The sequence below is a fragment of the Schistocerca serialis genome, chromosome 6 (genome assembly GCF_023864345.2).
Source record: "Schistocerca serialis cubense isolate TAMUIC-IGC-003099 chromosome 6, iqSchSeri2.2, whole genome shotgun sequence".
Lineage (NCBI taxonomy): Eukaryota > Metazoa > Arthropoda > Insecta > Orthoptera > Acrididae > Schistocerca > Schistocerca serialis.
The window spans coordinates 265,977,388-266,004,232 of record NC_064643.1 but is presented as its reverse complement, the minus strand read 5'-3'; the positions used below and the strand labels follow the sequence as shown (position 1 = coordinate 266,004,232).

At 45.7% G+C, this 26,845-nt stretch overlaps 1 protein-coding gene and 1 non-coding gene across 7 annotated transcripts in view; one reads left to right on the top strand and one right to left on the bottom strand.

The window, feature by feature from the left end:
* Positions 1-26,845, top strand: part of LOC126483602 (homeotic protein spalt-major-like) — a 566,362-nt gene that overhangs the window by 347,948 nt on the left and 191,569 nt on the right. The window lies entirely within an intron of this gene.
* On the bottom strand, positions 5,785-5,859 carry Trnas-cga (transfer RNA serine (anticodon CGA)). Its single transcript has one exon. It is a non-coding gene; the product is annotated as a tRNA-Ser (tRNA).

Here is a 26,845-nt window from a genome sequence, read left to right as displayed (position 1 = left end):
GGAGTGTGCGCTAATATGAAGCTTCCTGGCAGATTAAAACTCTGTGCCGGATCGGGATTTGAACCCAGAACCTTTGCCTATGGAAGGTAAGAGATGAGTTCTGCCGGAAGTAAAGCTATGAGGGCAGGTCGTGAGTCGTGCTTGGGTAACTCAGTTGGTAGAACACATCCCCGCCAAAGGAAAAGGTCCTAGCTTCGAATCCCGTTCCAGCACACAGTTTTAATCTGTTTTCGTCATGTTGCACATTTTCAGTAATCATCCTGCAAGCGCACAGACGGCAGAAGTAATTTGTATTATCTCAGCGGCTAACAGTTTAAAGTTAATTTGTGAAACAATATTACCCAATATTCATTATTCATTAGAAGAAGAACTACACAGTATATAATCAGTAAAACGGGATGTAACTAGGAACTGAATTCAGGTCAATCTATTTCCCTACATGTATGGCAAGGAAGAAAAGTAGCTATAAATATGCTTACAAACGACTCCATTATCGATTTTATGATTTATAATGCACGAAATGTGACTGTTATTTCAATTAACCGTTGTTTATATCAGAAGATAGCAGAAGTGTAAATCCACAGATGACAAAAGCTAGGTGAACACAGAACCATTTCTGAAGATGAGTGCCCCAAAGACCACCGGTAAATAGTCATACCATTAGTCATTTGTTCGCCTATATCTCAAGGCTACCGACTCAGAAACGTGAAAATGGTATTCATACTCATCAGAGAAACTACGGTGAATATATTACCACCAACACAATTTACTGTTTGTAGTAAATAATGAAATAAGCACCATTAAAGACAGGTGGTATCTATATTAACCAGTGTCACATATAGTGTTAAAATTTCAACACCATGAAGACGGCATGGAACAAACGTAAAACTGGGAAAAAGTATATTACATGCTTGGACAAGCAAATAATTGGAAATTCTGGCAACCGCAAAAACTAGGTAGGAGTTCTTCATATAAGGAAAGACTACTCAGCACGTTTCTCATTCAGAGGTTGCATCTGAATGTTGGTTATTCGTGAGAAAATCGTGATATGCCTCTTGCAAGAAGGAGAAATGTGTACATGTCGGAATGCGATAGGAGGAGAACCTCAGCCTATGAACTACTTCAATCAAAACGATCTGTTGACACAAGATAAGCTCGGATTCAGAAAATATCGTTCTTGTGAAACACAACTGGCTCTTCATTCTCTGGATCTCAGATCGATTCCACATTTGAAGATTTACAGAATGCTTTTGATGTCGTTCATCATAAGGGGCTTCTAATCGCATTACTTGCCTTTGGAGTATCATCTCAATTGTGCAAAGATTATTTGCAGCTGATGTTGTCGTTTACCGTTCAGTAAAGTCATCAGATGATCAAAAGTTGATGCAAAATGATTATATAAAATATGTGTATGGTGCGAGAAATGGCAATTGTCAATAAGGTAACTTGTGGGGTCATCCACTTGGTACTAAAAGGGACCGTAAATTTCGGATACCCTATAAGGCTGTCATTTCAAATAAATAACTTGGAATTACGGTTATGAACAACTTAAACTGGAACAGCCACATAGATAATGTTGTGGGAAATCACATCAAGGAGCCGGCCGAAGTGGCCGTGCGGTTAAAGGCGCTGCAGTCTGGAACCGCAAGACCGCTACGGTCGCAGGTTCGAATCCTGCCTCGGGCATGGATGTTTGTGATGTCCTTAGGTTAGTTAGGTTTAACTAGTTCTAAGTTCTAGGGGACTAATGACCTCAGCAGTTGAGTCCCATAGTGCTCAGGGCCATTTGAACCATTTTTCAAATCAAGGACTGCATTTTATTGGCATAGAAGATACAACAGATCTACTAAAGAGATTGCGTACATTATTCTTGTCCATCCACTGCTAGAGTACTGTTGTACAGTACGGAATCCTTACCAGACAGGATTGACGGAGAACATCCAAAAAGCTCAAAGAGGGGTTTCTCGATGTTTATTATCGCGAAATAAGGAAGAGGGTGTTACGGATATGATACGCGAGTTGGTGTAGCAATCATCAAAACAAAGGCTTTTTCGTTCCGGCGAGATCTTTCCATGAAATTTCAATCTCCAACGTTCTCCTCAGAATGCGAAAATATTTTGTTGACATCTACCTACACAGGGAGAAATATTCATTGTAACAAAATTAGAGAAATCAGAGATCGCACTAAAAGATTTAAGTGTTCCTTTTTACACACGCTGTTAGAGAGCGGAAGTGTAGAGAGATAGTGTGAAAGTGGTACGATGAACCCTCCGCCAGTCGCTTAAGGGTAGTGAAGTAGACGTAGGTTGAGACTGCGGTTTATCGTTCCGCGGTACTGCTATTAACGTTGGCCGGGATGCCACAAGTGTCATGCGAACTGGAATCGATGAGTTTAGCTGTACTATTCTCAGCGCCGTGCAGTATCTCAACAGCTCCACATGAATAGCGCCCGAGAGGACAGACACGTCGTTGGCTCTCCTGTCACGTATATAAGTCGTTAAAAAAATGTGTGTGAAATCTTATGGGACTTAACTGCTAGGATCATCAGTCCCTAAACTTACACACTACTTAACCTAAATTAAACTAAGGACAAACACACACACCCATGCCGGAGGGAGGACTCGAACCTCCACCAGGACCAGCCGCACAGTGTATGACTGCAGCGCCCCTGACCGCTCGGTTAATCCCGCGCGACTGTAAGTCGTTAGCACTGGAGGCGCAACGGTTTTGCACGGACGTATGTCTCTAGCAGTTAAAGAGTTCGGCACTTCGAAAAACATCTTTTCCCCTGAGCAAGTGTTCACACCTTTTAATGCGTGAATCTTGGAGCCCATATTTATTGCACATATTCGTCTTGTTTTGGTGCTTACTACCACCTCCCAAAATATGGAATCCACCGTTTGACGCCCTGTATTGCACGTAAGTAAATGTTAATAAAATAGCACTGTGCAAAGTAGCTATTGATTGGTGAGTAGTACGGTCCCTTTTAGAATCTAGAGAATGGGGCTTGCATGTATCAATATGTAAATGAAAATACTGTCGGATGTGTACGGTCCGGTCGTTTGGCATGCGCGCGCCGCCCGTCCGCGCATCTCTGAGAGCGGGCGACGTGAGCTACGGCCGTGGCGCCACACGCGGACGTTGGAGCCCTTCCAGCGCGCTTTCCTGCCCGTCGCCGAACCCGCCGCGAATATCAAGGAGCGCAGCGCGGTCGCACGCTCCGTAAACAGCGGGCCAGATCCGCCACGCCACGTCGTTATTAACCGCGCGTCCAACTTCTTCCTCGGCGCATCATTTGCCTACTGGTGTTGAACCGCTTCGAGTTCAAACAGGAAGTACGAGCCGGCACGTGTTTGTGGCGCACCTCTTCCACTGTTTGCAAACAAATGATGTGCGAGAAGCGGCTGGAGAGGGCTCACGTTACAAGCCTACTGCTTCCGGTGTCGCACACCGTGCGCTTTTTGGAGCTGCTGGTCTTCCCCACGTCGGAAGACTCCGTGACTTCATTTGTTAGCGTTCATCCCGTCTAGGTTGGACTCGGCTGTAGCCAAGATTTGGCATATTTATTTAACTTTGTGGCCGGATGCCCTTCCTGTACCCGCAGTCACATAAGGGAGAGACGTCATGTGCGTACCTGCCAGTGACATCTATAAACTTAGCTCTAACTTTTTGTGTATGTCATTTTCTGAGGCGGAAACCGGGGACCGGTCGTGACTGCGGCCAAACGATCGCGGGAAACGGCCTAAAAGTCCCACTCGTTGTGGCAGTGCACCAGCCATGACCGTTACCCCTCCGCACAGATTCGATCTTCGTCTGGCTCACCTCGCTGTCTCATAAGCTAGCGCGCTGCGCATTACGGGTATAGATTCGGAAACATCCGTGACTACCTGGTACACAAAAATAAAGAACTTGGCTTAATTTATTTATAATTTATTACTTCGTGACAGTAACATAAAGAGTGATAAGTTACGAGACAAGATGTTGCAGTGTGTGATTGTTGTTGAAGAAGTTGCTCCAGCTTTCACTGGAGTAATTTAGACTGTTCCAGGAATGCTAGGGTAGCGAGATGTGCAGGAGAACTTCTGTGAACTTTGGAAGGTGTGAGTGAGCTACTGAGGAAGTAAAGCTTTGAGAGTGGATCGTGAGTCGGTATGAGCTTTGTCCGCGAAAGTCATAGTTCTACGTTCGAGTGTCGGTTTGGCAGACAAAAGGTTCAAATGGCTCTGAGCACTATGGGACTTAACTTCTAAGGTCATCAGTCCCCTAGAACTTAGAACTACTTAAACCTAACTAACGTAAGGACATCACACACATCCATGTCCGAGGCAGGATTCGAACCTGCGACCGTAGCGGTCGCGCGGTTCCAGATTGTAGCGCCTAGAACCGCTCGGACACCTCGGCCGGCGGTTTGGCACACAGTATTGATCGATCATCTCCGTTTTCACCTCGAATGATTTATGGAAACCAACTAAAACCTACCTGGGCGAGGACAGGGGGAAATGGAAACTCCTGTCTAATATGGCTCTGTGTGTTTGCACTGTGTCATCTCGTCGCCGTCGTCGTCGTCGTTGTCTTCAATCTGAAGACGCGTTTAATGCAACTATCCAAGCAAATCTATCCTGCGCAAGTTCCTTCACTTCTCCATAAATATTGGAACGTACCTCCATTTAAAACTGCTTCATGTAGTCAAACATTGGTCTCTCTCTACAATTTTTATCGTCTCCTCCGTTCCTCACTCAGAAAAACGCACACTTTCCACCATTACCAAAGTCGCGATTGCTTGTCTCACGAAGCGTCCTGCAAACCTCTCTCTTCTTTCCGTCAAAATATGTCATAAATTTATTTTTCCCCCGTTCTGTTCAGTACCTCCTTGTTAGTCACGTGATCTACTTATGTAAACTTTAGTCGGCTTCTGTAGAAGCACCACATTTAAGACGTTTTACGCCCTTCTTACCTGTCCTGTTACCGTTCATATTTGACAGTGCAGTTATAAATATTTGTGTAAGTGAAAAGTCGGGAGAGGATGAAACCCAATGCTGCCCATAGCCCAGTGTGCCCGAATAATACCACATGGTCTACTCTGTTTGACCTCCCATCCAGACAGCGAATAATCATCAATAACTCACATGTACTCAGCCCATGAATCACTGTGAAGAGCTTTCAGTTTAATCCCGGATTGTGGATTTCTGTGTAGGTGGTATCGCAAATTTTTATTGTTACTTCTAATTGTTTTTACACTTATATTTTTGTTAGCGATGTTCGAGAACAATTCGTTTCGTCCTACGTCTCGAGTAGGATGTTTCTTTCAGTAAAATGCGCTGATCGACAAGCCCCTACGCATCACTTTCTGAACAGTCAATGAGGATTGTCAGAGAGGGATCACGTGCTGTCTGCAGGACGCAGCTGGAGCGACGGTGTCTCTGACTCCAGCTTCCAGCTAGAAATGACGTGTACCATCTCCGCTCCCTCTCTTGATTGTTTCGGAGCTTACCTCTACACAAAAAGACATCTTTCCGTTACCACCTTAACTGGCCAGTGATCTGGCATTCTGCCCTGGGTGCGACCAATTGCACTCTGTACTCAAGGATAAACAGAATGTTGTCCAAAAGAAATATTTTATTTAAAAAAATTAATACCTTTAGATGCACACATTCTTAATCATCCTGAAAAGGACCACCGACAGCTTCCCATTTCTGTCCCAAGATCGGTCATTTTACCTCGTCAAATCCCTTGCTATCGCTCGACAAATTGTACCGATGAAACTTCCTGGCAGATTAAAACTGCTTGCCGGACCGAGACTCGAACTCGGGACCTTTGCCTTTCGCGGGCAAGTGCTCTACCAACTGAGCCACCCAAGCACAACTCACGCCCCGTCCTAACAGCTTTACATCTGCCAGTACCTCGTCTCCTACCTTCCGAACTTTACAGAAGCTCTCTGCGAAACTTGCACAACTAGCACTCCTGAAAGAAAGGATATTGCGGAGACATGGCTTAGCCACAGCCTGGGGGATGTTTCCAGAGTGAGATTTTCACTCTGAAGCGGAGTGTGCGCTGATATGAAACTTCCTGGCAGATTAAAACTGTGTGCCGGACCGAGCCTCGAACTCGGGTCCTTTGCCTTTCGCGGGCAAGTGCTCTACCAACTTGAGCCACCCAAGCACGACTCAAGCCCCGTCCTCACAGCTTTATTTCTGCCAGTACCTCGTGTCCTACCTTCCAAACTTTACAGAAGCTCTTCTGCGAACCTTGCAGAACTGGCACTCCTGAAAGAAAGGATATTGCGAAGACATGGCTTAGCCACAGCCTAGGGGATGTTTCCAGAGTGAGATTTTCACTCTGCAGCGGAGTGTGCGCTGATATGAAACTTCCTGGCAGATTAAAACTGTGTGCCGGACCGAGACTCGAACTCAGGACCTTTGCCTTTCGCGGGCAAGTGCTCTACCAACTGAGCCACCCAAGCATGACTCATAACAGCGCACACTCCGCTGCAGACTGAAAATCTCATTCTGGAAACATCCCCCAGGCTTTGGCTAAGCCATGTCTCCGCAATATCCTTTCTTTCAGGAGTGCTAGTTCTGCAAGGTTCGCAGGAGAGCTTCTGTAAGGTTTGGAAGGTAGGAGACGAGGTACTGGCTGAAGTAAAGCTGTGAGGACGGGGCGCGAGTCGTGCGTGGGTGGCTCAGTTGGTAGAGCACTTGCCCGCGAAAGGCAAAGGTCCAGAGTTCGAGTCACGGTCCTGCACACAGTTTCAATCTGCCAGGAAGTTTCATATCAGCGCACACTCCGCTGCAGAGTGAAAATCTCATTCTAGAAACTGTACCGATTATAACTTTCTTTGCACTATCGGGGTTCGAACTAGATAGCCGCAAGACCGAGCGCAGTCACTCTATCGTGCTTCATCTGGGGCAAGTAGCAACAGTAATCAGTAGTCAAGCGAGCAATAGCTTAGCCTGCCGCGGCACTAATAGACTGATACGGAGAGGGATGCGACAGCGTAGCGGTCTGCGGGAGCGTCGGTCGCTAAGCAGCCGGCGCCGGCACCGGCAGAAGCGGGCACCGCTGGCAGCGCTCCAGGGGCCGCGAGACACAACAGACCACGTGCGCAGCGCAGCGCCTCTGCGCCTGGCGCAGGCGCTGGTAAAAACTGGCGGCTCGGCGCTGGTCGCCGGTCGCAGGTGCCTCCTGGCCACGGGCCAGCTCCAGGTCACAGCAGACCGTCTCCAGCCGCTGGAGCGCCGGCCGCCTTCTCCCTAGCGTCTGCTGGAGGCAGCATCGCTTACAAGAGACACCTGGACATCCGTCAGGGGGATTTAGCTGCTAGCGACAATGTGGTTTTCGTCTTCATCCAGAATCGTAAGGAAGATAATCTCGTAGCTCACACAGTGGTGGACGCGGTGGAGGACATCAGCTGCCAATATTTTGGCACCGGATAGTAATTATTTCTTACTCCTGCATCATAAAAGTTGTATGCTTTTCACTTAAATTTCATACGATTTCGACGCCACAAGGTTCCATTTTTAAGCGTAATCATCTGAATCTGACGAAAGTGCTCAGGCATCTAACGACACATATGAAGAATCTTATATCGTCACATTAAGGCTGGAGCTGGCCGGAGTGGCCGTGCGGTTCTGGGCGCTACAGTCTGGAGCCGAGCGACCGCTACGGTCGCAGGTTCGAATCGTGCCTCGGGCATGGATGTGTGTGATATCCTTAGGTTAGTTAGGTTTAATTAGTTCTAAGTTCTAGGCGACTGATGACCTCAGAAGTTAAGTCGCATAGTGCTCAGAGCCATTTGAACCATTTTGAACCATTAAGGCTGGATACTATGGTGTGCACAAACAGCGGAAGGAAAAAATTCACACGGAACTAGCAATGCGTTTTTTCTATTAAATGACAACAACCAATTAACAAATAATCTTTTATTCCTCTCTCCCTTAATCCATTATCGACATTTAATTAATTTTGACCATTTTATCACGAACCTATTAATGACTAATATAGGAGCTCAAAAAATGCATTTGCGCCATCTGGTTTCCCCCTTCAAGCTAGACAAGATTCGTTCTTTGTAGTTTTTTCGTTTGACGCTTATTTCGTGAGATAATTCACCCGGTCGCTATCAATGGACCACCCTGTATACAGGGTGGTCAGAAACAGTCTGAAAAGTTTGTAACGATGTTGCAGGGTAGATTGTCTTGAGAAATAATTGCTAAGAAAAATTATCTTGCGCCGTTTCCAAGTAAATTAACATTGAAATTAGCGAATTAAGGCATTGCACGTGCAAATTCAAGCAGTCCATCAGATACCATTAGAGTCCGTTTTTCTCATAGCATGGATGATAGCGCGTTAGATTGCTCAGTCTTTGGCTTAGGTTCAATCCTTACTACGTCCCATGTCAAATTTTTTTTATCTCTCTCTTGTTCGATTTTAGGAAACCAAAAGAAGAACACGTTTGGTGACACCGTCTCTGACAGGCCGCTTGAATTCGGGCACACAATAGTCTGACTGGCTAACTTCAGTGCTACATAACTCGGAAGCAACGCATCGTTACTTAATTTTTCCTTAACAACTATTTCTCAGAACAATCTGCCCTACAACACCGTTACACGCCTTTCAGAATGTTTCTGACTATCCTGTAAAACTGGGTAACCGGATGATAATAAAGGCGTGGGACGAGGGCCTCCCGTCGGGTAGACCGCTCGTCTGGTGCAAGTCTTTTCGATTTGACGCCACTTCGGCGACTTGCGCGTCGATGGGGGATGAAATGATGATGATTAGGGCAACACAACACCTAGTCCCTGAGCGGAGAAAATCTCCGACCCAGCCGGGAATCGAACCCGGGTCTTTAGGATTGTCAGTCCGTCGCGCTGACCACTCAGCTACCAGTTAGTATACTATGTAAGGGCACAAGGCTTAAGAGGCGGCGATCTTGGTAGCTTTTAAAATTTGGTGCCTGCCCCGAGAGACGTTGCATGAAAAGTGAAAAAAACTGTGTGTTCACTCCTTGCGAGCATTTAATTGGTGATGAATATGTTTGAGAATGCCTGGATAGCAAACCTGAGTTCGTGTCTCTTGCACTTGATGCGCAAGAAGTCGATAAGATTTATATATATACCGGGTGATCAAAAAGTCAGTATAAATTTGAAAACTAAATAAATCATGGAATAATGTAGATAGAGAGGTACAAATTGACACACATGCTTGGAATGACATGGGGTTTTGTTAGAACCAAAAAAATACAAATGTTCAAAAAAGTCCGACTTCATCTGATCAGAATAGCAATAATTAGAATAACAAAGTAGGCCAAAGCAAAGATGATGTGCTTTACAGGAAATGATCAATATGGCCACCATCATTCCTCAACAATAGCTGTAGTCGAGGAATAATGTTGTGAACAGCACTGTAAAGCATGTCCGGAGTTATGGTGAGGCATTGGCATCGGATGTTGTCTTTCAGCATCCCTAGAGATGTCGGTCGATCACGATACACTTGCGACTTCAGGCAACCCGAAAGCCAATAATCGCACGGACTGAGGTCTGGGGACCTGGGAGGCCAAGCATGACGAAAGTGATGGTTGAGCACACAATCATCACCAAAAGACGCGTGCAAGAGATCTTTCACGCGTCTAGCAATACTTGTTTTTGTTCTAATTAAACCCCATGTCGTTCCAAGCATGTGTGTCAATTTTTACCTCTCTACCTACGTTATTCCGTGGTTCATTAAGTTTCCAGATTTGTACTGACTTTTTGATCACCCGGTATATTGCACGCATTTTAGACAGACCTGCGACGCGGAGCAGAACAGTCTTGACACGCAGCGCGAGTAAGCGAGCAGCTAGCGTAACTGGCGACAGGTAGCAGGCGAGGTGTCGTCCGGAATGCAACGGGGCGACAGACGCGTAAAAACGGGCGGAGCCTGAGACAGACGCCGAGGCGCGACCGCGTGGAGCCTGCGGCACACAGCGCCGGAAGGGTCGAGTTTTTCCCTGAGGCGCGCTCTTAACGACGCCAGTGCGCCGCCGCGGGCCAGATGGACGCGGCCGCAGCCGCAGCTGTCACTGACTGCTCACACCGCACGCAGCTGGCCGTCACCTCTCGTTATGCCAGTCCACTCGACCCTCTCGCCTTAATGGCCGCCCCCGCAGATGCGGATCTCGCCGCTTCACTACGCTCGATTTCCGCCGCTGAAATGCGCCGGCAATGAGCGGATTGTTCCCCGGGCAGCAGAATGGCCGAGCCATCCAGCGCGTGAAACCCGATCTTTCATTCGGCGAATCGTACCTTTTCAGTTGCTGCTGTCCTTGTGTTATACGGGGATCAGAAAGGCTGCTTTAACTACCGGGCATTGGTGCTAAATGAAAACGGTAGAGGATATAATAAAAAGTAAATGAAAGTACTGCTCACAATTACCGCTCTGGTTATAAGTACGTCAGAAGGCTAAGCAGGGTAATGAAACTTTTATTCGTAACGTATCTCGTAGCTTTATTATTCGGCCGACGACCCAGGATTTTGAATTTCGTACGTAGGCACCAAGGTCGCTCAATCTATTACTTACATGAAATGTATTCGCAGTTGCAAATATGGACAACTATCAGCTGTGCGGGGTGTTCAAAAAGTCTCTCCGCAGTGCCGTAAAATTGTTAGCCGCGCGTGCAGTGTGATTGTTCGCCTGCCTGGGAATTGAACTCTGTATTCAGCAACAGGGGGGAAACTTTCAACATTTAATGTGAAAATTTGTAAGTAAAAATGAAAATTCAATAAATTAATAACTTGTATTTCACTGAGTGTCATTTCGGTATAGTCACTGCGGCATACGGCACGCACGGCTAACAATCATACGGCACTGCGGAGAGACTTTTTGAACACCCCGTATAATGGAGTGACGACAATGAAAATTTGTGCCGGAGCGTGATTCGAACCCAGATTTTCCACTTATCGCAAGCGGTCGCCTTAACATTACAAGCCGTCCGTTGTGGCCGAGCGGTTCTAGGCGCTTCAGTCCGGAATCGCGCGACTGATACGGTCGCAGGTTTGTATCCTGCCTCGGGCATGGATGTGTGTGATGTTGTTAGGTTAGTTAGGTGTAAGTAGTTCTAAGTTCTAGGGGACTGATAACCTCAGATGTTAAGTCCCATAGTGCTCAGAGCCAAGTTGCTCTTTTTTTTTTTTTTACCATTAGAAATGAAAATTTGTGCCGACGCGGGACTCGAACCCAGAATTCACACATATCGCGGGCGGTCGCCTTACCGTTAGACTATTCCAGCACGTTCCACGACCAGGCCCAAACTTCTGTATGTTGTTAACCATGTGCCTACAACCTGCACTCGTACAGTTTATTCCCATACAGGTTCAAAAAAATGGCTCTGAGTACTATGGGACTTAACTTCTGAGGTTATCAGTCCCCTAGAACTTAGAACTACTTAAACCTAACTAACCTAAGGACATCATACACATCCATGCCCGAGGCAGGATTCGAACCTGCGACCGTAGCAGTCGCGCGGTTCCAGACTGGAGCGCTTAGAACCGCTCGGCCACCCCGGCCGGCTTCCCATACAGGAGAGACATTTTGATTGAAATCGCTTGTCTGGTGTCAGCGAATAGATACGATATTGCAGTGATGGAACACTGCATCGTAATTTTGAACAACACGGACACTGCAGTATGGTAACCTTATACTTGGAGACCTTGTTTTGGGAGGCTATGTAAAAGACGTGGCTACCTTTCAGGCATCTCTCAAAGCTATGAAGACTTATTTTTATTGTTTTCAAATTCTTAGATGACATTCTCATGAGTGCTTCTCTAAAGCGTGACACGAGTTTTCATAGTGAATCATTTTACTATCGCCAGAATGTTGCTTGTGCAGTCTACTGTCATAAATATATAGCGTGTTTCAGGACGATGTTTTAAAAATGTGGTGACAGGTTTCTTACATCTCCGTCCAGTAAACCTAGGCTCTAAGACGCATATCTTAAGACCTACGAGCACTTTTTCATCTTCGCTACTGTGAAACACGGTTCTTCTACTGAACATAGTTCTTAATATATGCAATTTAGAAGGCCATGTTTACTGTACTTTTTTTCTTGTCTTAGACCATACTACCTCCTACTAAAATTTGGAAGGCAAAGAGTTTGCAATAGAAGAGTTGTGTTTCACATTATCGAGGATGAACAAGTGCTCATACCTCTTCAGCTACTAATTTTAGAGCCAATGTTTACTGAGATTTTTTCTTGTTTTGGTGTTAGGGCCTATCCCCACATTTTTAAAACGTCATCCTGTATACTTAGCATCGAGCGTGCGAAACAATTTCATTCTTTTTTAATTCTCCAGTATATAGTACCTGACGATGTCTCCTACTATTTGCCAAGTCTCCAGAAAAAGATGGCTCCAGGGCTGTAGCAAGTAGACCTGAAACTAGGCATTTAAATAACATAAGCTCTGAACCGTTTTAAATTCACAAACTTTTTGTGTTTTGTGACGCACTCAGTTAAAAAATCAACAGTAATGGTGGATCAGGATAAATAGCGAAAGACACAACCGTGAACTGGACCTTGATCGTAGGCAGATAAAATTCGGGAATGCAGCCACTTCCTGGGCGCTTCACCCCTTCAATTCAACGAACTTCAAGTTACTTTTTGGTCTGTTGATATTACTAGCTCACCACGAACGACAAAGACAGAAGAGAAAGTTTCACAAGGGTTTCTTCCAAAGGGATATTTTAACACTTGTATGAAAATAACTTGAAATATGTTGCGGAAGGGGGAGGGAGCGGGACAGTTGCATTAGGACAATTACATCCGCCTTCGATGGTATCTCCACTCCACACTAGTATATTAGATACTAATTCACAATCAGGATAGCTACCAACAACCACGATAATATTTCGTTGTCATGGTGCACTTCGACCTTCTTTCCTTCGTTCTTAAAAATAAAGAAAGCACAACGTACGAACGACTCGTGCGTGCATTTCAAAGGACTGTAACTTACGATTATTCCTTTAAAGACACCGTAGACCAGCTTTCTAAGGAAAGAAGACAGTCACTGTTGGCAGACACCAACGATATTGCCTATAAAGATTATGACGAGGAAGAGAAATCGGGTCGCACGGCGCATGCGGAAGCACTTCAACGAGCGTTTCCCCACATTCTGTCCGCGAATGGAATAGAATGGAAAGCGCACAAGTGCGTGCCAGGTAACCTCCAAGAAAGTGCACGTTGCGCCACTGTTTCTCAGTAAGCATACAAATATGTGTAACAGAAGTATTGATAATTTCATTCCGACAGCAGCGGCACAAAGTAATGAAAATGAAGACGTGTGTCATTCTTCTCGGGTAGCGGAATTTCAAAGTCAGCAATGTTAGACAACTTTTGCTTAGTGTCGTGTTATCATTTACTTACCGAAAATATCGTAATATCTACTATGAATGACACGATATTCACAAGTTACTGTCATCCACTGACCAAAAATGGCAATGAAATAAGCTTAGTAGTGTCATGGATATAGTTTGGATAGTATATAGGTTTGAGATACCTGGTTTGCCATTACGACCGTCATATATAAACAAATGCTAATATCCAGGACGGTCAGTACTATAATCACAGCAGTAGAAGGCTCATTAATTTCTTCGGTGCCCACCACGAACGAAAACACTGCAGGAGCTAAATTCCAGATGTACTAACGGAGCATTTAATTAACAATGGGGAGAAACAAAATGCCATTGAAATTGTATTTAACGGAGCCAGTGAATAATAATGGAGACAAACAAACGGAATGTGTAATATGAATCTGTGCTGAGAGTTACCTGCCAGACCTTGGGCCCCGTCGATCCTCTGCATTTCACAAAAACCTGATCCCTGCTTATATTAACAGCATCTTCCGTGAACAGAATCGAACCGGTATCCCATTAGGTCCAGTAACCTTTTCTCAATTGGCCGATTTTAGTTGAGTTTTCAGTTTCAAAATGGCTTACCTTGTTTCAGCCTTCGTACGACGATCGAAAGGACAAAAATGAGTTAGACAATCCACGGTGAAACCATTTCGGAAGATAAAACTCTATATTTCGTCTTCATCACTTTCAATTTCCATTTCGCTGTCACTGTGATAAATGTGACCGCATAGGTGGCTTCGAACGTCTGACTTTACGAAAAACCAATACGCTTTAGGTTCCTGCGTCAATTCGCGTGATAAAACACTGTTTCCCAGTTTATTGAAAGTTTCTCGTATTACTATCTTTACGTTCATTATGACTTCCTCCAGCTTTACTTTGTCAACAAGGCTTTCTCTGTTCATTGTGCTAAAGTATTCTGAGATTTTGTAGTAACCTTCAACTAGAGCTACTGAAACTAGGAGCCACAAATTTGTTCGGCGTATGTCTGCATAAGGTGTGTTGTGAAATACTCTCGCATTTTTGCTATCTTAAGCTTCAATGATGGTCCGTAGATCTAAAGAAATGTGGCTAGTCTGAACATTGTGTCTAGATGTAAGACTTGACTCCACACTTTCTGTAGCTTTGTAATCCCTGCAGACGGGGTTAAAAAAAAGTTGTAGGGTTCACTTGAGCAGATATCGTATTCTTCTTCAATGAATTCCTCTCGCATTAGTATCCTTTAACCCACTTCGACTTCGCTTTATTGATGTGATGGAATTACATTTTCCTGGAGACATATTGAGTCTCATCTTTATCGTCGATAAGGTTAGGAAGTGAAGAAATGAATTAAAATTTGTGCCATGGCCAGTATTTGAACCTGCGTCTCCTGCTTACTAGGCAGAGGTATTACCCACTACACCATCCTGGTATTGTGGCTTAGTACACATGCACAGATTATCCTAGTCCAGTGCCCTCCCTAACACAGACTTCAATTCACACTTCAGACCATCTTGATTTTCCGCTTCCTAAAACGTCAGTACTGCCGACGCTCTCCGGTAATGGAATAGCACCCCAGCTTTGTACGTAACGGGGAAATTCTGCCTGTACCGCAAGCATAGGTGATCTGTTGATCTAATGGAATTACATTTTCCTGGAGACATATTGAGTCTCAACTTTATCTTCGATAAAGATAAAATCTGAAACTCTCTTTACTTTCACAGCAAATTTCAACTTCCGCGAGGGTCTTTCCCAGCCGCCACAACTACGCTGGGCACTTGCTCGTCTACCACGTGTTGTGAAATACACTTGGAAGTTTTACCCTTTTCAGCCTCAGTGACAATTAGCAAAGCTAAGGAAACCGAGTCCGGCTGAAGATACCGTCCAGCCATGAGAATTAACTTGTGACACCCTGTAGCAGCGTTGTGTCTGCAGAAGTGTACACGAGTGATTACAATGTAGCACAATGCAGGTACGCGGTAACACTGTAGCAGAGGAAGGAAGGGCGACGAGCGCCAGATGCCCGACTGCGACTGGGCACGCGCAGGGACCCGTGTTCGCCGTTACGGCGGCGGCGGCCGACGATTTATTATCGACAGCTGGCTCCTCATGCGGCAGCTATGCCGAGAATTTTGAGCACAATTAGGTTGCCTAGCTGCAGCTCGTTGTGCGGCGGGGGTGGCTAGCCCGGGCCTGCCGCTAATGACGAAGGTTTGAGTAAAGTGCGAGCCGGCGGTAATTGCCGGCGCGCACAGTGAGAGGCCATTGTCCGCCGCGCTCAGATGGATGCGTCTTTGTCCGCCCACGCCGCGCCGCGCCGCGCAGATGCCCCGCAGCTGTCGCCCGACGCCCACGCCTCTCACTGCCCGCTTCTCCACGTCTTTCTCGCTTCCCGAACGGCTCTGCGATACCTCAGGTACGGTAACTGGCGTGACTCCAGTGATAAAATCTGTCGGAAGGAATGAATCTTGGGGTTTAGAGTAGCTAGAGACGAAGCTCTACCTCGGCTGATACTTGTATCATTCCGTGATACATCTCTGAAGTGACTTAGGTCTGTCACAGTTCGAAAGACGGTAAATTTGAGATTAAAGCCGAAGACGAGGGCGTCAGACGGAGTGCATGCTCGGTTGCGTCCCTTTGAAAGGACTGACGTAAAGATAATTTCAGGAGTACCTCCCAGAAACTTCTATAGGATCACCGCTGTCAAATCAAATGGCTCTGAGCACTATGGGACTTGCTGAGGTCATCAGTCCCCTAGAACTTAGAACTGCTTAAACCTAACTAACCTAAGGACATCACACAGATCCATGACCGAGGCAGGATTCGACCCTGTCGTGGTCGTGCGGTAGCGTTCTCGCTTCCCACGCCCGGGTTCCCGGGTTCGATTCCCGGCGGGGTCAGGGATTTTCTCTGCCTCGTGATGGCTGGGTGTTGTGTGCTGTCCTTAGGTTAGTTAGGTTTAAGTAGTTCTAAGTTCTAGGGGACTGATGGCCATAGATGTTAAGTCCCATAGTGCTCAGAGCCATTTGAACCATTTGATTCGACCCTGCGACCCTAGCTGTTCCGCGGTTCCAGACTGTAGCGCCTAGAACCGCTCGGCCACCTAGGCCGGCTCGCTGCTGTCGCTACCAGTGATCTTGTAATTAACGCCGGCAGGTCGATAAGGCTGTTGCAGATGATGCGGTTGTCTATGCGGAGATAGCAACGCCGGAAGAGTGTATAAACTGCAGGAAAACTTGCAAGGGATTAATGGTAGCCACCGAGACTGGCAGTTGGCCCTGAACGTAAGTCAATGTAATGCAGTACGTATAAATAAGGAAGAAATCCACTGCTGTACAATTAATATGTTGGCACAAATAGCTGGAAACAGTAACCATCACAAAATACCAAGGAGTATGCATCGGGAGCGGCCTAAAGTGGAAGGGGCATGTAAGAGAAGTAGTATGAAAAACAGCTGCCAGGCTGATTCGCAGAAAGAACGGTTAGAAAATGGAATTCATCTACGAAAGAAGTGCCATACTCGGTTCGATTAATAGATGACTTAGACAAGATCGAACGAAGAGCGACGTACTTCGTCACGAGCACGATTAGTAGACGCGAGAGCGTTACAGAGATTTTGAGTAAATTCCATAGACAGATGCTACATTTTTTTTTTTTTTAAAAAAAGGACTTGTAGTCCGGGGTGATAAGTTACAATACAGCATCACCGGTCTATTGCGGTCTAACTGTGTCGGTGAGGCAGTAAATTTCCACAGGGCAGTGACTGCGTCACTGCAATTCACTTTGGAGGTGTGGCGGTGGGACTTGTAGTCCCGTACCACCCTCTATCGGTGATAGTACTACATGAGTCAGGCAGAAAAATTTTGCCAAACATGGGCAGGTGAAGGTGCGGCAGTTGGACTTGTAGTCCCGTACCGGGGATGGAGATGCCACAAGAATAGAATTGTTTATTAAAAGGAAGGGTTGCTATTGAAACTGCGAGAGAGCACGTTCCGAGTCGGGCAGTATATTCCTTCCTTTCAGAAACAGCTCGCGAAAGGACCACAACGAGAAAATCCGAGAAATTAGAACTAATACGGAAGTACACATCCTCGCCCAGTATAAGACGCCAGAGAAAATGGACAGAGGCAATGTGAACTAGGAGGGCGGGGGTGTGGGGGGGGGAAGAAAAATAAGAACAAGAGAAAGAGGAAGAAGGTGATGAAGAAGAAGAAGAAGAAGAAGAAGAAGAAGAAGAAGAAGAAGAAGAACAACAACAACAACAACAACAACAACAACAAAAAAAAAAAAAAAAAAAAAAAAAAAAAAAAGAGGGGGGGTGGTATAATTGTACAGCACTGAAATGGAAAAGAGGTGTAATGTGCGAAAGGAAATTATGAGAAGATTCGAATAGGACTCTGCTGAGCAATAGTTTCGTAAGGCCTACCTCTATTAAATAAAAAAATGGAAATGTGGGGCTAGGGCCTCCCGTCGGGTAGACCGTTCGCCTGGTGCAGGTCTTTCGATTTGACGCCACTTCGGCGACCTGCGCGTCGATGGGGATGAAATGATGATGATTAGGACAACGCAACACCCAGTCCCTGAGCGGAGAAAATCTCCGACCTAGCCGGGAATCGAACCCGGGCCCTTAGGATTGACAGTCTGTCACGCTGACCACTCAGCTACCGGGGCGGACACCTCTATTAAATGGAGACACTTTCTTTACGGCAAGTCCGCGACGGCAGCGCAACAAAAGTGTAAAGGGCACTTTTTAAGTCTGTTATTTTCTATGTTACGACTGTACAATAATAATAATAATTATTATAATAATAATTTCGCGTAAGGCAGTGGCCGAGAGCAAATGTTTCAATCTTTTTTGATAAATTGTTATTATTATAGTATAATATATTACAAAAAATGGTTCAAATGGCTCTGAGCACTATGGGACTTAACATCTATGGTCATCAGTCCCCTAGAACTTAGAGCTACTTAAACCTATCTAACCTAAGGACAGCACACAACACCCAGTCATCACGAGGCAGAGAAAATCCCTGACCCCGCCGGGAATCGAACCCGGGCGCGGGAAGCGAGAACGCTACCGCACGACCACGAGCTGCGGACTAATATATTACATAATTATATATAATATTACATACCATATGTAATAATATAATATATTACATAAATTATTATTATCTTGTGAACTTACATAGTTAATTCAACACTGTAAATTGGAGATAATCTGACACTTGACGCAGTTCATTGTGACTTGGGCTTAGTGGGAGGTTGACTCCGTGTAGAACGGTGCCTCTTTCGTCTGGCTGCTGCATCTTTCCTTCTACCCCAATCTTGACGCGCTGTGTTGCTGCGTCTTGATGTTGACAGAACCCCGTCGGTTTGCTGTTGTTTTTGTTAAACAATTTGTTGATCAACCCGGTTGCCAGCATTCACCATAGTTTTTTAAAGGCAATGTCTAATGAAATAATTTAAATATGATAATATTTTCTTCATGTTTTGGTATTTTCTTTTTTTCTCGTGTTCGTCCCATAGGTAAGGCCAGACATTGTAATTTCTCAGTGTGTCGCGAGGTGATAGATGGTGTGCACTGTGTGGGCGACTATCCACATGGTAGCAGATCGCTTGCAGGCGAGGAATGGCTTAATCTTCTACAGTTATCCTATCGGGGAAAGGGGGCCTGCAGCTTGACGTGGGATACGAACCACGTGTCATCCTGGTGACCCCTCACATAGCTTAGAGATGAAGACTAGATTAAACGAGGACTGAAATATTCCGTGGTTCAAATGGTTCAAATGGCTCTGAGCACTATGGGACTTAACTGCTGAGGTCATCAGTCCCCTAGAACTTAGAACTACTTAAACCTAACTAACCTAACGACATCACACAACACCCAGTCATCACGAGGCAGAGAAAATCCCTGACCCCGCCGGGAATCGAACCCGGGAACCCGGGCGCTGGAAGCGAGAACGCTACCACACGACCACGAGCTGCGGACAAAATGGTTCAAATGGCTCTGAGCACTATGGGACTTAACAGCTACGGTCATCAGTCCCCTAGAACTTAGAACTACTTAAACCTAACTAACCTAAGGACATCACACAACACCCAGTCATCACGAGGCAGAGAAAATCCCTGACCCCGCCGGGAATCGAACCCGGGAACCCGGGCGTGGGAAGCGAGAACGCTACCGCACGACCACGAGCTGCGGACTATTCCGTGGTCCGGCCAGGATTCGATCCCGAGACCTGTTGGTTTCCAGGCATGCACTTTACCACTAGACTGCCATACCGCCGACTTTACAACAATCGACAATGAAACAATGAAAGAGGAATCGCATTACTTTTGCAAGCAATGCTAAAGCACTGGAAACTCGGCCAGTTCCGACTCCGCAAGGTCCGTGCCAGCCAATTCACCCCGATGGCAACAGAGATGGCAGGTCCAAGAAGGCTTACGTTAGAGTCAATTATAGCCATACAACGACACACAGCAATCAGTATTATACCAGGAAAGCAGTGTGCAAACCCATGCATAGTTGCTTCCCTCGATTCAAACCGAAATGGTACGGCAGATTGTTTCCCCTTCATCCCGAACCAGAACTTCCGCTTCATCTGTAAAGACTTCGATGCTAATACTTTGGAACTCTAACCTTCCCTTCTTCTCGTTTCATGCAGTTCTCTGGTCAAGTTTAACCCTGAAGATGCTATCACATTAGTACGTGCAGTGAGTGCGAAACCCGGCAACCCGTGCCATATGCTGTGGTAGGGGCGTGTGGAACTAAATCTTAACGTTTGGGAAGCATCTGGCAGCGAGTGAGTGGCTGTTTCTACGGGCAGGCAGCCTTCCGCCCGCCCAGTCAGATGGCCGATCCCACCACTTTCTTGATATGTATTATTTCGGGAGACAATAGCAGGTGACTCACGGCGGGAAACAACGTCTGCTGCCAAGACTGCCGCTGCTCTGTGTGTGTGTGTGTGTGTGTGTGTGTGTGTGTGTGTGTGTGACGATGTTTGTGTTGCTCTACTTAAATTAAAACGTCTCGCTCGCCCACCGACGTCGGCTTATCGCCTGCTCAGTCTTTCTTTCTTTCTTTCTTTCCAGTTCGTTTCCCTTTCTCTCTTTTACATGTTTGAAGGTGTATGTCAATCTTACTTTACGGTCTCTCTCTCTCTCTCTCTCTCTCTCTCTCTCTCTCTCACACACACACACACACACACAGGGGCACACGCGTTTACTTTCACTTACCATTCTCTCTCTCTCGTATCTCGCCATTATCTGTACAGGCTTAGATGTGTATGTATGTACGCAATGAGTGACAACAGAACGTGGGCAAACTTCAACTTTTTCCCCCCTCTCCCCCCTTTCCACTTGCAATTGTCTCCCTGTTCCTTATTTAATTATTAGCCTTTTTATAGAGATCAACACTACTTTGCAATGAAATAAAGGGTACGCGTTTCAGTCATTCTTCTTTGCGTGATAGAATTCAAAACATGGAACAACACACAGTCCAAAGTCGATTTGCTTGTGACAATAACGCGATAATTTTTCATTGTTTCACCGCCGATCAAAGCAAATTAGAAACAAACCAAACATCAAAAGCAAAATATACAGTTTACACTTCCGATGCGAAAACTCACTTGGTATAACGAGAGTGGCTCCATACACTTGCTTAAAACAAGAAACAAGCGTCTCTGTTCCAGGAAGAAGTAGGTCTTACGGAACTGTTGCTCAACACAGTCCAACTCTAATCTCCATGTGATTTCCTTGCACACATCTCCGTCCATTTTCCGTTTTAGTGTCCTCCTCTCCTTTCCTTTCTTCTTCCTCTTTCTAGGAGCTACAGTCTGGAACCGCGCGACTGATACGGTCGCAGGTTCGAATCCTGCCTCGGTCATGGATGTGTGTGATGTCCTTAGGTTAGTTAGGTTTAAGTAGTTCTAAGTTCTAGGGGACTGATGACCTCAGCAGTTAGGTCCCATAGTGCTCAGAGCCATTTGAACCATTTTTTCCTCTTTCTCCTCCTAATTCGCCCTTTTTCTTAAAAAAAAAAAAAAAAAAGTGGTTCAAATGGCTCTGAGCACTATGGGACTTAACTTCTGAGGTCATCCATGCCCGAGACAGGATTAGAACCTGCGACCGTAGCGGTCGCACGGTTCCAGACTGTAGCGCCTAGAACCGCTCGGCCACTCCGGCCGGCCCCTTTTTCTCGTCTCTTACAAACACTCGCCGTCGAGGACAACATACTGTGCTCTATTACTCAAGAAGGAGCCACTCACATATCTGTATACTCGTACAGTGGGGCATCGCGTCAAACACTTTCCGGAAATTTAGGAATATGGAATCCGCCTGTTGCCTTTCAGCCATGTTTCGCAGGATGTAGTGTGAGGAAAGGAAAGCTGAGTTTCGCGATAGCGATGCTTTCTAAATCTGTGCTGTTTTGTGGACAGGAGCTTTTATGTGTCAACGAAATTTATTTTTTTCGACTTGTGAATATGTTGAAGAATTATGCCACAAACCGATGTTCTTTGCTACTCTTTCCATTCAACGGTTCTTCTAAATCTTTGTTACTATTGCGCAAAAACGGCTACGTCATCCGCAAACCTTAGAATTGGTAGCTGTTCCTCTTGCGCGATTGTTGACTTACTGCATTGTTCTTTCACTCTTTTCGTTTAAACAACGGCTTCAGATGAGCTTGCTGACTGCAGACCAATAAATGGAGAACAGTGAATGTGGAGTGGTGGATTTTTTTTGTCCAAATGACCTCGATGCCGGCGGTACTTACTCTCTGTGTTAGCATGCATACCATAACATCTCTTCGGTTGCGCCCGGCTGGCCGCTTTCTGCCGTTTCGCTCGGGCGGTTACCGATTACTGCAGTATTGGCGAATACTCAGCCGCGTGCACGCCGACGCGGCGAGGGAGTTATTAGAGCGCAGATATGACGGTTTCCACCTGTCGCAGGCGGCTAGAAAGCCGCTTACTGAGTATGTAGAGCAGCGTCTGCTAGCCCAGCCGCCATTAGACGCGCCTCGAGGCCGCGAAAGGCAGGGCGCCGCCGTCTATGGCGAAGCGGCCGTCTCTGATCCAGACCGGTAGCCCGCGCGCATACCCTTTCGCGATTTTTATCTCCGTGCCTCTAAAAGGCCTTATGGGCCCGCAGGTTGGCTAGGAGCAGTTCGGATTTCTTGCACGCCAGAAGGGAAGACTTTATTCCTGCACAGTAAATACAATCCGCGACGGAGGGGGGACAGGGAGGCTGAGGCTGCAGGTACATCCGGCTCCGCACGGCGCGGCGAGCGCTTTCATAAATATTTAACCTACGTTCATTGATGCGACGCGCCGAGAAAATGGCGATATGAGGCGCGTTCCTATTACAGCAGCACAAAGCGGCGGCGGCGGTTGGCGATGCACGGACAGTGCCCATTGAGCACGCGGCTGCATTGACGGCATAGCGAGCAGAGGCAGACTCCGTTAGCCAGCAAGTGCACGCCACTTGTGGACGCTCATTACACGCGTCGCTCCGGTATTTAGCGCGCTTTCCGGGGAAGGCTAGCTCGTAGGAGCTGCGGGGCACTTCTACTGAGTATTTAGCTCGATCCTTCACCACACTAATATAGTATTTTTTATAACGAAGAAACGCAGGTGGTCGAGGTTCCACAAGGCGTCATGTCTTGAATTATGAAATATAGCTCTGATTTAATGTTAAAAAATATATCGGCTCAACCATTTGTTTATAGTGTAAAGCACTAAGATTGACGCGTTTCGGAGGTCAAGCTTCCATCATCAGAATAATAAAAAGTAAAAGAACCTGTTAAAACTCGCTAAAATGGAACATGCACCAGGCAAAATAAAATTGATAATAAAATTAAAACATCGTGGCTACTTCCCTTGTTGCAGCCGCGTCTTGCAAGTTGCATCTCCACATAGTCGTCAAAATATAAAAAACTCTAAAATGTTGTCGCCTATGGTGTTCAACATCTAACCACATGGCTCTCTCCTCTATCGTCGTAAACCGCCCGTGCTTCTTCGTTGATACCACACACCACGTAGCCAAACACGACACTGAAACGCGAGTGAGCTCACGCGCAAGTAAACAAGGAAGTCACAGAGATGTCTATACAAACAGATAACGTATACATGTTCCAAGGACCTCATGAAATAATGGTATCCTGCCAATTGCTAAAAATGTAGTTACTAAAAGAAACCAGTGAAATGTTTGAAAAAGTTATTTGTATCACCAGTTAGCTGTTCATTCAGTGTGTTCTGATTATCCACGCTATGTATCGTAATTTCCAGCTGTTCTAGTAGATCTAGCTTTTTGCCATTGTCCTGTCTATGTAAAATAACGAGATCCTGATCTATTTCCAACATGGGGTGTCCCGTTTTCCAAATATGCGTGGCTACAGCTGACTTTTCGAAATTATTAAGCCGGAAAGCATCGCTATGTTCTTTGTAACGTACTTTAAAGGACCTACCAGTTTGGCCTACATAGCTTGCCTTGCACGTGTTACACTGAATTTTATAGACTCCAGCTCTCTCATATTTATCGCTTTCCTGCTGTAAATTATTTCTTAGTTTAAACCGCAGCGTATTATTGGTCTGAAAAGCGGTATCAGCTTTAAAAGGTTTGAAAACGTTAGCCACTTTTTGCGAAATATCACCGAAGTATGGTATTGTGACTCTCGTAATATTATTTGCGGTATTCTTCCTTGCATTCGCGCGCTGTTTCTGTCGTATTAATTTATTGACAACGCAAATAATATTACGAGAGAGTAGATCAGGATCTACTATTTTGGAATAGTAAAACTCCATCATAATTTACATTTACCTTTTACCACTCATTATTAGTCCTTTGGAACGATATCATCGACACTTTTGACATAAAATTCTTTATTTGTTTGTTTCTTTATTTATCTTGCCAAGTTTAGGGTCACCAGGCCATCTATTACATTTAACCAGGCATTGTATATTTCTACTTTGTCTTTTCCCGTTTCTTCAGTGGAAGGGTTTCTCAACCTGTGTTCTGCGGGACACTGGTGTTCCCGAAGAAGTAAATAAGTGCTCCGCGAAAACCTATTAATAACAAAACGGTTCTTTTCGAAAGTTGTCGACACCGATTATTTTTTTTAAATTTTATTACAATTTCTGTGTTATTAGTTACCGGGGGCCGATCACCTCAGCAGTTTGGTCCCATAGGAGCTTACAACAAATTTCCAAATTTCCAATACACATTACGCATATAATTCACACTGTATTTTACCGTCGTAAGGCGAAGCGGGGCGCAGTACAGCAGTCGGACATCGCTAAAATATTTTTTCATTGTTTCCCATCTCGTCTCCTGGTAAATGTAGTGACTCTACCCTTGTGAAATGTCCCCGGAAGATTCATGTCTGCGCATCTGATTACTTTCACTAGGAGCTAAAGGACCATAATATCCAGCTTACTTAAGGCCGTGGCGGTGAAATACATTGATCTGTTATTAAATGAAGGAGGTTTGATTATACCCGTGCTTTGACGTTGTGGAAAATATCAGTGAGAATTTGGAAATTTGTGGCAAGGACTATGGGCCAAACTGCTGAGGTCATCAGACCCTAGGCCTACGCACTACTTAATCTAACTTAAACTAACTTAGGCTAAGGACAACACACACACACCCGTGCCCAAGGGAGGACTCGAACCTCCGACTTGGGGGGGGGGGGGGGGTGAGAGCCGTGCGAACCGCGGCAAAACGCCACAGACCGCACGATACCCCGCGCGGCCGTCAGGTAAAAAGTGAAACAAAATTGGAAATAGTAAGATTGATCGATTCTTCCAGAAAGCGAACTGAATGCAAGTCATACGAAATACAGAGTGTATTAAGTGTCATTTTGTAAGTAAATTAGTTCCCGGCTAATAATGTGTGGATAATGCAGTGGGCCTGTAAATGTAACACGTAGCAGTCGGGGTATAAACATTTTATTTTGGATTGTCCGTGTTCTTCCGTTATTCGGGCAGGCTTTGGTCCGTATGATCACGGACAATCAGAGTTTATTTTAATAGTTTATTTCAATATTTCTGACCGTAGTTAAGCTTCCTCTTCTTTTTCTCTTCATTAAACAAAGTAGAGAACAGAAAACACGCCAAGACTACCAATTTTGCGTATGCTGTTTCATCTCTTACCCCTCTCTTCATCTTACATCCTTTATAGAAGCACGACTGAAAGCATCGCCTGATCTCCGTTCGGACAGACACGTCAAGAAATCAGCGCGCCTATCAAAAAGAAGTGGTGCAAATGATCACGATCGCAGGGCAGTCAAAGATAAAAGGGAAGAGGGCCGAGGACGTGATGTTCCCATCAGCGCCGCTGTTTCGGGGACGGAAAGTGTGTGAAGTACGAGTGTTGTGCAGCGAGAGATGGGCGGGCGTTTATGGCCTCTGGGAGCTGCGGGCGGTTATTAATTCTCCCATAGGATCATACGGCGGCTGCGGTCTTATTATGTGTTTATGGCTGTATTCGGGCAGCCATAAACTAATACGCCCGCCCGTGGAATAGCGTGCGGCCGCCGGGGGCCACTACTGCGGCCACGGAATACCTCCGTGGGAAGGCACGCCCAAGAGAGTACAGTACGTGATGCATGCTGCACAGCCAGCCTGCGCCGATGGCGACTGATATTTCAAATCATCACATGACGTTACGCCAGAAAAACTGTTCGAATGAGAGATTTCTAATGCCCAGATCTGAATAATTTCACTTCTAGATTTTTGTGTCCCATTGTGTTATAATATGGCATACAAGTTTCACTACTGAGTACAATATTGTTCTTGTGAAGGTATAGTTTCGGAAGTTTCAAACGTCGTGAGTTTTAGTGACAGAAATAAACATTCAAACTCCTTGCTTTCGTTGGAACAGTGTGCAGTGAAACATGGAAAGGCACATACAGCAACTATTAAATGTGGTCTAATGAGCATGATGACGGCGTTGTGAGCCGACAAGTAATTGGGATCTATTGAACCTACCGGTAGGTCCCATCGCTTCGACACAAGGCGTTATCAAACGGCAAGCATTCGAAATCCACGACGCATAAAATAAGCGCAATAATAAGAATTGCAATTCATACAATGAAGGCTTTTACGACCGCGTCTGGAGACACCCCAGACGATGGTGGGATACTGAAAGGTGGCTACACTGAGCCACAGCGCCAGAGATTGCGCCAAAGAGTATTATTCAGCCGCCTCCACTGGCAGTGCTTGTCGAGAATTGGTAGTGGAGAGTGCTTGTCGAGAAGTGGTAGTGGAGAGTTCTTATCGAGAAGTCGTAGTAGGCAGTGCTTGTTGAGATGTAGCACTGGAGAGTCGTAGTTGAGAAGTTGCGGTAGTGAGTGCTTGTTCAGAATTTGTACTATTGTTTTGATGGGCTAGACACCAGATGTTATTGGATTGGGGATGCTGTAATGATCAGAGTGTGCTTTTCGTCAATATATATGAAGGTAAAAAAATTCCGTTTTTTTATTATTTCA